Raw genomic sequence first — 11,661 nt, forward strand, 5'->3', positions numbered from 1 at the left:
TTCTTTCATCCCACCTGCTCTCCATCTTCACACCCTGCATACCCTTTCTGGCTTCTGCCAACTCCCCCTCCCTGATGATGTCCTTGTCCTGTCCATCTACATCTCCTACCAGCTCTGACTCTCCCTTCTCGTTCTCCCCTTTTCCCCCAAGGCTCCCTCTCTCCCTCCTCACCTTCCTTTCCCCCCCCCCCTCTTCTCTCATGTCTCCCGCTTCCACCCCTCTCCCTGGCTCCAACCCCTCCTCTCGCTCCTCCCCTTGCTCTCCCTTCTTTCTCCCACTGGCTCCACCCCCCTTCTTCCCGCTCTCCTGCCTCTCCCTTTGACCTGGAGGTAGCCCCCCCCCTGTCGTCAGTGTAAGTGCTTCGCCGATGATCGTCGCCAATGTTTTCCATACATTAGTGTCTCTCTGTATGAGTACAGTGTTTTCATTAGTGTTTTCTACTATGTTCGCATCTCCACCTGGATGTCTACATCTGTTCAACTGGTGTCACCCTTCATGTACAGTGCCGTCCGTCGAACGACTTCTAATTTATTGTGCAGTGTTCCTCATATGTTTACCATGCTTTTTATGTTTTCTCTGTCTTCCGTGTCTATATGTTGTATCTCTTGGCCGAAGAGCAGCATATGTAGGCCACTGCCGGCCCGTCTTAGCTGAGGCTTGAAATAACAATAAAGGGAAAAAAAACTTCTTCATTAGTCTTCTATGGCTCACCTGCAGACAATTGGCAGGAGTCCAGTTGAAAATGAAATGATCATATGGCATTTATTGGCCGGGTTTTCCCCTTCGGGATTCGGCCGCCGTATTGCAAGTCATTTTAATTGACGCCGCTTCGGCGACTTGCTTGTCAATGATGATGGAAATGATGGTGAAGGGCACGCGAAACCCAGTCCCCTGCCGGGAATCGAACCCAGGCCCCCTTGCATGGTAGACGGTAACGCTGCCGCTGTGCTACAGAAACGGAGAGGAGTCCAGTCGAAATATCGTGGAGTGAAGTTTACGACGACCGGCTGCAGTCCGTAAATCTTTTTGAACAATTGTAATACTGATTCGTCCTGTAAACTCCCAATTACTTTTTTATTCTTCTCGAAAACGTGGCATGATTTTAAAGCTATTTAGTCTCGCTCAAGATTAATTTTTATTGTATGTAAAGTTGTCTTTCAATTTTTTTTGTGCAATATTCTTCGAGTTGAAATGACACACACACACACACACACCCATGGGCGCTCGTGCTCGTATTACTACACTATACTCTTGTCAGACTCGTCGGAGTAATCTGCACTGAACACTGACACACAGTATATGACACAGAATTCAAATATTGCAAATGGAGTAACAACGTGAGTAAAACAACAGGACCTTGCCAACTAAGTAAATAGAAAACCCTTGTGAGTCTGCACCAGCCAGCATCACAATACGACCAAACGTCTTTCCTGATCTCCAACATTGGCAGTAATCGTTAACATGGAAGGAATTTCTATATGTCTCTTACCATGTACGTGTCTGCATCTTGGTCTCTCACCAACGTAGAGGACAGTTTTTCAGCTACCGAAAATTTCATGACGGTTTATCGATTGGTAAGGGGCCCTCTCGCGCTGAGTATTGTGCAACAATACTGGTCGTCTGAGAGCGGTGTTGTCAGTTTGCATAATATATCGAAGGAGACGATCTCTATGCGGATGGAAGTCACAGAGCATTCTCGCAGTCTTAGGATAAAATTAGAGACTGAAGAACCCCTCGCCCTGCAGCATCGTTACCGATTTAATCTTCAGCCGACCAGAAGTAGACCGCTACATTCCGTGTCTAGTGAATAGAGCTTGCAGAGTCCCCGCCCATCCAAGTGCAGAAGATTTCTTCAGATGCACCCATGTCGAGGTGGTTAGCACCCCTCATCGGTGTATAGGAGTAGATTTGAAAATGTTATGATGTAATAGCAGACGGTTAAGAAGAACAAGAAACGGGTGGTTTTTAGGCATGATGGAGCTCCAGGCGGATGGAGTTCGAAGCATTTTACGTAAATCAACTACGCTATCAATTCTAAAGTATTGTTCTAGTGTCTGGGATCAGCGCCAGCAAGGTACTGGTAAGAGATAACATAACCACACACAGTCCTAAGGCTGCACGGTTCTGCACTTAAAACAGGCTATAATGGTAGTTCGCTTCAGTTTCCGACTTATTAGTCATATGGAAAGCGGCGCTGTTAATAATCCGATGTAAGAAATATATTTCCAATGCGTGAAATATACGCTTCTTGCAGGTTTCTCTACGATAAACTATGGTAACAAACTATAAAATGAAAAAACTACTTCCTTAAAATATCGATTCTGTGTGATACGTGCACAATATAACTTTCCAGAGACGTATAGCGTCCACTGTTCACATACGATCACGGTTCGGAAATTATACTATGCCAACATCAGTTCTTATATAAAATGATCGTTAGTAACGGAGAATACCTCTTACAAGGAAATATGTAAATCCATAGCAGCGGCTTCCGAGATGTGAAATTACACGTCGTGCCGCCACTAACTCTGTAAACAGCACATCTGTCAAGCACGGGGATTGGTTCAAATGGCTCTGAGCACTATGGGACTTAAGTTCTGAGGTCATCAAACCTAACGAACCTAAGGACATCACACACATCCATGCCCGAGGCAGGATTCGAACCTGCGACCGTAGCGGTCGCGCGGTTCCAGACTGTAGCACCTAGAACCGCTCGGCCAGCCCGCGGCCGGCAGCACGGGGATTGCAGTGTCTCACGAACACCTATCGCTAACTTAGAATCATCTTAGTTATGTAACTGAAGTCTCGATTTTATACCCAAGATGCGACAGGGGACTAGAGTACATCGCATAAATCTTCATTCGTTTAGAGGAATGTCTAGAAACAGGATGGTCACGTTTCATCACACATGAGATGGAAGTCCTCTGATGACAGAGAGGTTTGCTGTTAACGATCGCAAGTAGACAGTGCTCCAAATCAAATACAGAACACGTGGTTGTATACGAGTGGAACGCAGGCTGTATCAAGCGACTGATGCATCCTGACAGAACAGCGGAAAAAATGGTCAATGACCTGCGCCAACATCTCTCCCCCTCTCTAGAATGCATCAGTCTGCCATTACACCGTACCCAGTTACAGATCCATCTCAGTCGATCACCCCGTCCACTCTCTGTTATCCTTTAACGCAGATGCATGTAAGTTTAGAGGCCGATGGTTCTCTGTTTTCCTTGAAAGCGTCAAATACAGTAGTCAACTCGCGTGGATCACTGTTACCTGAATAGACATACAATAGAATGCTGCCTCGACAGAAAAAAGTTAGTGTTTCCCTCGTCCCCTTCGCTTCCATGTCGACGTTTTCTCGGGTTCCTCTTGCTCTCGCATGCTTATCCCCATGTACACATTGTTCTGCGCCAACCAGAAGACACGCAAGTACTTCCTCAATTTCCCCGCATTTCGATGTATATTCCCTCAATTTATACGTATTCTCTCGTCATTTTTCGCAATTCTATGTATTTTATGTCACTTCTACCATTTGATCATGACATAACCTCTCGTTCCGTGTTCTAAAATTGCTTGTAAATGTAGTACAGCTGCAAACACCTAGCGCAAATGCACTATTTTTCTGATTGGGAAGCAGAGTATAGCACTGTACTCGATGCATCCAGTCGCCTCCACCCACAAATTCCACATTTGCAGTGCGTTTTCTCTGTTTTCTGTATGTCTGTATGTGTGCATGTGTTGGGAATGCAGGAATGTAGCTGACATAACCGTGTCGTCCTCTAGACGGCCGAATAGCGAACTAACGCGTAGTATGGGTTGGATAGCTTTTGTGAGTGCGTGGAAATTTGAGAAGACTCAATATGGACGTGTGTTTGCGCTGGACCATTACTCCCTCTCATGTTAGTTGTCCCGTTGACTGCTTCTACACATTCCGCGCCTTTATTTAGTTGAGAGAACATCGATAGTAGCGTCATCTAGCAGGTGAAAGGCGGGCGGAAGACACGATTTCAGGTTCTCTAGATATGAGAAACACCTTAGCTGACCTTGTAAATTACAGGGATGATTTCAAATCTGTTACATCACCGACATCGGTATTCGTGAGTGGAAATATTAGTTTCCTTTGTTTTTTCGAGTTTTCACGTAAAGGTCTTCGCAGACGGGATAAGTTTCTAGTTACTTAATGGCTTATAGCACACTCCACCTCGATAAAGTTTCGAGCTTCTAGAGAAATAATTTCCACTCTATATCTTCGGAATTATGTTGAGAGAGCAAATTTTAATTACATCCTTTATTCATCGAAAAATACGTAATGGCAGAGGCCTTTTTTGCAGTGCGAAAACGACACCTAGCTGATGCAAGTGTGGACGTATCATAATTTTTTATACACCTGTCACTGATAGTCAGAAATGTTACGCTGCTGCTTGAACGTAAAGGTACCGTGGCTTATGTTCCGATATACGTTTGTGATAAGTAATCAAACTACTATTCACGTACCGGTAACTGATGTCAGAAATGTTATTCTGCTGCTTCAACCTAAAGGTACCGTGGCTTATGTTCCGACATACATTTGTGGTAAGTAATCAAACTACTATTCACGTATGTTTAGTCGTAATGGAAGGATAGATTGGACATGTGAGTTGTGATTTCAATGCACTAAGGGGTATGTTGTTGTTGTGGTCTTCAGTCCTGAGACTGGTTTGATGCAGCTCTCCATGCTACTCTATCCTGTGCAAGATTCTTCATCTCCCAGTACCTACTGCAACGTACATCCTTCTGAATTTGCTTAGTGTATTCATCTCTTGGTCTCCCTCTACGATTTTTACCCTCCACGCTGCCCTCCAATACTAAATGGGTGATCCCTTGATGCCTCAGAACATGTCCTACCAACCGATCCCTTCTTCTAGTCAAGTTGTGTCACATACTTCTCTTCTCCCCAATCCTATTCAGTACCTCCTCATTAGTTATGTGATCTACCAATCTAACCTTCAGCATTTTTCTGTAGCACCACATTTCAAAAGCTTCTATTCTCTTCTTGTCCAAACTACTTATCGTCCATGTTTCACATCCATACATGGCTGCACTCCATAAACATACTTTCAGAAACGACTTCCTGACACTTAAATCAATACTCGATGTTAACAAATTTCTCTTGTTCAGAAAAGCTTTCCTTGCCATTGCCAGTCTACATTTTATATCCTCTCTACTTCGGCCATCATCACTTATTTTGCTCCCGAAATAGCAAAACTCCTTTACTACTTTAAGTGTTTCATTTCCTAATCTAATTCCCTCAGCATCACCAGACTTAATTCGACTACATTCCACTATCCTCGTTTTGCTTTTGTTGATGTTCATCTTATATCCTCCCTTCAAGACACTATCCATTCCGTTCAACTGCTCTTTCAAGTCCTTTGCTGTCTCTGACAGAATTACAATGTCATCGGCAAACCTCAAAGCTTTTATTTCTTCTCCATGGATTTTAATACCTACTCCGAATTTTTCTTTTGTTTCCTTTACTGCTTGCTCAATATACAGATTGAATAACATCGGGGAAAGGCTACAACCCTGTCTCACTCCCTTCCCAACCACTGCTTCCCTTTCATGTCCCTCGACCCTGATAACTGCCATCTGGTTTCTGTACGAATTGTAAATAGCCTTTCGCTCCCTATATTTTACCCCTGCCAATTACAGAATTTGAAAGTACTAAGGAGTATATCCGAACATAAGTGGTGGGAGATTGCTTTCGTAAACAGCTGCACAATATATCAATGCAAGTGTTCAACTGGACCTGCTATAGTGTACAAACAGGACGGGCAATTCGGCTGTAACAATACGTCTCCTCATCGGCATCCCTAAGCATACCCTCGCATTTTCCTTGTTGTTCTATCGATAGTGATGCTGAGTACAGTACACCAACCCACGCCGGTGATGTGTTTCCAAGCATTATGTCCGCGGGTGCGGTATTCATTATCACATAGTGCCGGATACCTGCTGCGCGGGGTAGCTGAGCGGTTTGAAGCGTCTTGTGACGGTCCGTGCGGCTTCCCCCGTCGAGGTTCGAGTCCTTCCTTGGGCATGGGTGTGTGTTTCGTCCTTAGCGTAAGTTAGTTTAAGCTAGATTAAGTAGTGTGTAATCTTAGCGACCGATGACCTCAGCAGTTTGGTCCCATAAGCCCTTACCACGAATTTCCAAAATTTGTCGGATGCCTGTCCTTCGTAGCACTTTTTTGAGAGAATCTTGGCAGGATGCAGCACCTTCGAGAAGTGCTGATTCGAAGACTTTGTCATATAATGTCCTAGGACTGAGAAGAATCGAGACAAATAGCTGGTGTGAGTGTAGGCATACCATAATTTTTTCGGGCGCTGTACAGATATAAATGATAATTACACTGTTTGTGTAAAATGTGTTTATATTGCAGTGTAATGTTACTGTGGCTTACGCTGTGGCATGACCAGAGAAAATGAGTGTGTCCTATTGAGAGGGATGTACAGATTCAGAGCATCGATAACCGTGAGGGTATGAATGAGAGAGATTTTTACGTGGAAAATCATGTGCATTATAGTTACTGAGATTCGTTGCAGAGCCACAGCCGCCAAGAAGAGACATTACCTGTACATCAATCAGTGTCAGACTGCAGCAGCAATCTTAATATTTAATTTTAGTTACACTCATAAATACGTTCCTGGTTCCCAATATTCTTGTGAATCTTGTATGTATTTGATGATCTGTAGACTACTTTTGCGGAGTTTAACTGTCAGGGCAATGTGGCGATCTGTACAAAATAGTTTTGCAATTGAAAGTCTCATCTGCAGAAAACAGTGGCAGCAGCAGTTTGATGAGTAAATTCAGTGACGAACTGGCTGTCCCGTTAGGACTGCTAGGAAGAGTTATTCTGGGAAGCAGTGCAACAGATTTCTATAACATGTCCAGAGGGGGGACTTGGCTGTTATTTACATAAACATGTGCTAAGCAAACATCTCTCTCGGCACTGGACACGCACCGCAGCTATGCGTAATTGTGCCAGCAATGGTGCCTTGTTGAACACGTATTTCAACAGGAAATCTTCAGGTGTCAAGTATGAAAGGGTTGCCATTGCCTAATGCTTCCAGGACCCGAACGGACACCTGTGCGTGGCTCGGCAGCTGACGGCCGCGTCGTCACTTTGTGGGGGCCAATAGTGCACCTTGACTCCTGGGGGCATGTGTGGAGTCGGCGACTTCAGCGTATGGTGTCGGGTGGCGGGATGTTTTTTTTACTAGCAGTCTTTTGTTTAAACTGTATGCCATCGATTTCACCAACCAATATGATGCTGCAATTTAAAAAAACTACCCCATACATGTGAAGAATATCGATTAAATTAATTTGCATAAACTTTTTACGTCAACATGGTGTAGCAGTACAATAGTTAAGGGGAGGGTGCGCGTGTGTGGGTGACATGGAGCAGAACAGCAGGTTAAGTGCAGAACACTACGTTAATTTGCATAATTGTTATGTAAAATGCAGTACAATAGTTTAAGGGGGTGGGTGACAAAGAAGAATGTGCCATTAATGGCGCTCAAAAGCATGTGAATTTCGAAAAGTTTACCTGAAAATGGTGGGAGGACATAACTAATTACTTAATTTGGTATCAAAGGCAGTACAATACTTTAAGGAAATGGGGGTGACATGGAAAACCACTGAACAGGTTAAGTGCCAACAAATGGCTGAACCTTAAATAAAGACACCCAAAGTACAGTGCCAAACATTAGTTTATGCAACATGTTTACCCCATGTAATTGCTTCTTACAAGACCTACACGTTTCCAAACAGCACAGAATGATGAGCAAGAGAAATCCAACCCTCACAAACTGAATTTCTTATAAATGAACAATACACCCTTGAATTTCCTGCTATGAGATCCTTCCTCTCCACCAAAGAACCACCAATTTCCATATATTACATACACTGCCTTGAATCCCCTAAATTGTTTAAATAAACAACATTCTGCACATTGTCTAAATTGCTTAAACAATATTCCATACAAAGCAATCGATTTCAAAACAAATTTTTTAACTAAGTAAATAAACTACATTCCATAGACTGCCATAAATAATTAAATAATATTCCATACATTGTCTAAAGTGTTTAAACAATATTCTACACAATGCAACCTAATTCCCTCCAAATGACCGATCAACTGAGTCTTTTTCCTGCCAATTTCTGGGAGGGAGGGTGGAAGGGGAGGGGGTTTACCAGGGGGTACATTAATTAATTGATCGATTTAATTAAGAAGTCAATCCAATTGATAAGTGTGAGAGAGGCTATTCCAATAACTCAGACCTGAAAATGTACCTGTAGCAGTGAGGGGGACGGCTGTTCCCATAGGGGGGGGAGGGAGAGGGGGGGGGAACAATAGGTTAAGGATCTGTCAATCAAAAGGAAGGACCCTTTTAGCAGAACAATAGGTTAAGTGACTGTCAATCAAAGGAGAACAATAAGTTAGGTACCTGTCAATCAAGGGAGAGCAATAGGTTTGCCCGTAAGTGCATACCTGACCCTGATGTAGGCAACCCGCACTAACAAATGCGATGAAACAAAGTTTGTTCCACTACTGCAGCAATCCTATAAGAATATTGACATTCGCTCTGTATAAATCGAAATATATTATGCCATGTAAAAGTAGTATTATGCAATATATTTCGGTTGCTGTAGAGACTTCATGATTTGCCGACATGCCAACTTCCGATACAGCGACGCCGTATGAATATGAATATATCAGGAAAGACAGCTGGAAGGAACTATCTGTTGAATTGCATTCACAGGTACTACTTTGACTATATATTTAATACTTACTCACTAATTACGTGTATAAACATTCGACAAAAGTGTTTAATTGCAAGTAAATTGCACTGCAACTGATTATTTGTTCGTTTCAGAAGCTTGAATTATTTGTTGCAAAAATATATAATAGCATTACCTTCCGATGCTTTACATTACTGCATCCTATTCTTTTTAGGTTTATAGCCTAGATCCCTTCCATCATTGTGGAAAGTGAAATCCGACGAGTATATGCACAGCATTTATAAGGAGTAATGAAGTTCACCAATTAGTTGACAGATTCATCCTTAAAAAATTCCGACAATTGTCTGGCTCTACTGTAAGCTCTCTTATCATGTTGGTATGGCAGTGCGTAAAACGCCTTCCAAGCCAAAGTTTCGCCCATCGCCACTTCCTCTTACTTTATTTTTGCAGCACATAGCGATTGCAGTCGCAGTACATGGCGATTTCTACATTATCGAACGCTGACATGTTCACTACGAAAGCAGATTTCTATGTGATGCGTCTCGGCATGAATACTGTGACATTCTTGGCCTCGTACTTTCGCGCAATATATCAACACAATATTATTGTGTAATAAATATTGAACTTGTGAGAGCCCGTTAACATTTTATCAGTCTCAAATCTACGATATTTTCGAACTGGGGCAAAAACTTGATGACAGCGTCTCCCCTCCTAATCGATTTTCAAAAATTTATTCACTTTCTAGCGCAATTCTTTCAGAAGAGGCTGATAAGTAAAATATATTTTCGAGGATATGTAAGACATTTTTTGGTCGTAAGTGTAACCAAGGGCAGTGCTACGTCTCTTCACGCAGCATTCCACCATGGCACGTCACTGTATTTCGCACTGTGGAACTCAAACGTCTATATTTTGTGATGGAAGCCGTCAAACCTATATTCAGGACAGTGGAAATTAAATTGTCCTGTGGTGCCTCTCTTGCTCCCAGTCGGCCGGTTTACATCTTGTTGTGGTCTTCAGTCCAAAGACTGGTTTGTTGCAGCTCTTCATGCTACGCTATCCTGTGCAAGCCGCTTCATCTCCCAGTTATTACTGCAACTTACATCCCTCTTAATCTGTTTACTGTATTCATCGCTACGATTTTTACCTTCTCAACCACTGCGTCCCTTTCGTGTCCCTCGACTCGTAAAACTGCCATCTACTTTCTGTACAAATAGTAACTATCCTTTCGCTCCCTGTATTTCTGCCACCTGTAGAATTTGAAAGAGAGCTTTCAAGCCAAGATTGTCAAAAGCTTCTCTAAATCTACAAATGCTATAAACGTAGATTTGCCTTTCCTTAACCTATCGTCTATGAGAAGTCACAGGGCGATATTGCCTCGCGTGTTCCTACATTCCTCCGGAATCCAAACTGATCTTACCCGAGGTCGGCTTCTACCAGGTTCTCCATTCTGGTGTGAAGGATTCACGTTAGTATTTTGCAGTAGTGACTTATTAAGCTGATAGTTCGGTAATTTTCACGCCTGTCAGCAAATGCTTTCTTTGGAATTGGGATTATTATATTCTTCTTGAAGTCTGAAGACATTTATCCTGTCTCATACATCTTGCTCATTAGATGGAAGAGTTTTGTCTTGTCTGGCTCCCCCAAGGCTATCAGTAGCTCTAACGGAATGTTGTCTACTCCTGGGGCCTTGTTTGGATTTAAGTCTTTCAGTGCTTTGGCAAATTCTTTTCGCATTATCATATCTACCTTCTCATCTTCCGCTATATCCTCTTCCATTTCTTTAACATTGTCCTGAACTACATCTCCCTTGTATAGACCCTCTATATAGTCCTTCCACTTTTCTGCTTTCCCTTCTTCACTTATGACGGGTTTTCCATCTGAGCTCTTGATATTCTTACATGTGGTTCTCTCTTCTCTAAAGGTCTCTTTAGTTTTCTTGGAGGCAGTACCTATCTTATTCCTGGTGAAATATGCTTTTGTATCCATCCATACTTTTGTCCTCTAGCCATTCCTGCTTAGACATCTTGCACACCCTGTCGATCTCTTTTTTTAGACGTTTGTATTACCTTTCGCCTGCTTCTTTACTTGTTGTTGTGGTCTTCAGTCCTGAGACTGGTTTGATGCAGCTCTCCATGCTACTCTATCCTGTGCAAGCTTCTTCATCTCCCAGTACCTACTGCAACCTACATCCTTCTGAATCTGCTTAGTGTATTCATCTCTTGGTCTCCCTCTACGATTTTTACCCTCCACGCTGCCCTCTAATACTAAATTGGTGATCCCTTGATGCCTCAGAACATATCCTACCAACCGATCCCTTCTTCTGGTCAAGTTGTGCCACAAACTTCTCTTCTCCCCAATCCTATTCAATACTTCCTCGTTAGTTATGTGATCTACCCATCTAATCTTCAGCATTCTTCTGTAGCACCAAATTTCGAAAGCTTCTATTCTCTTCTTGTCCAAAGTATTTATCGTCCATGTTTCACTTCCATACATGGCTACACTCCATACAAATACTTTCAGAAACGACTTCCTGACACTTAAATCTATACTCGATGTTAACAAATTTCCCTTCTTCAGAAACGCTTTCCTTGCCATTCCCAGTCTACATTTTATATCCTCTCTACTTCGACCATCATCAGTTATTTTGCTCCCCAAATAGCAAAACTCCTTTACTACTTTAAGTGTCTCATTTCCTAATCTAATTCCCTCAGCATCACCCGACTTAATTCGACTACATTCCATTATCCCCGTTTTGCTTTTGTTGATGTTCATCTTATATCCTCCTTTCAAGACACTGTCCATTCCATTCAACTGCTCTTCCAAGTCCTTTGCTGTCTCTGACAGAATTACAATGTCATCGGCGAACCTCAAAGTTTTTATT

Source organism: Schistocerca piceifrons, chromosome 1 (assembly GCF_021461385.2).
Source record: "Schistocerca piceifrons isolate TAMUIC-IGC-003096 chromosome 1, iqSchPice1.1, whole genome shotgun sequence".
In the NCBI taxonomy this organism is placed as follows: Eukaryota; Metazoa; Arthropoda; class Insecta; order Orthoptera; family Acrididae; genus Schistocerca; species Schistocerca piceifrons.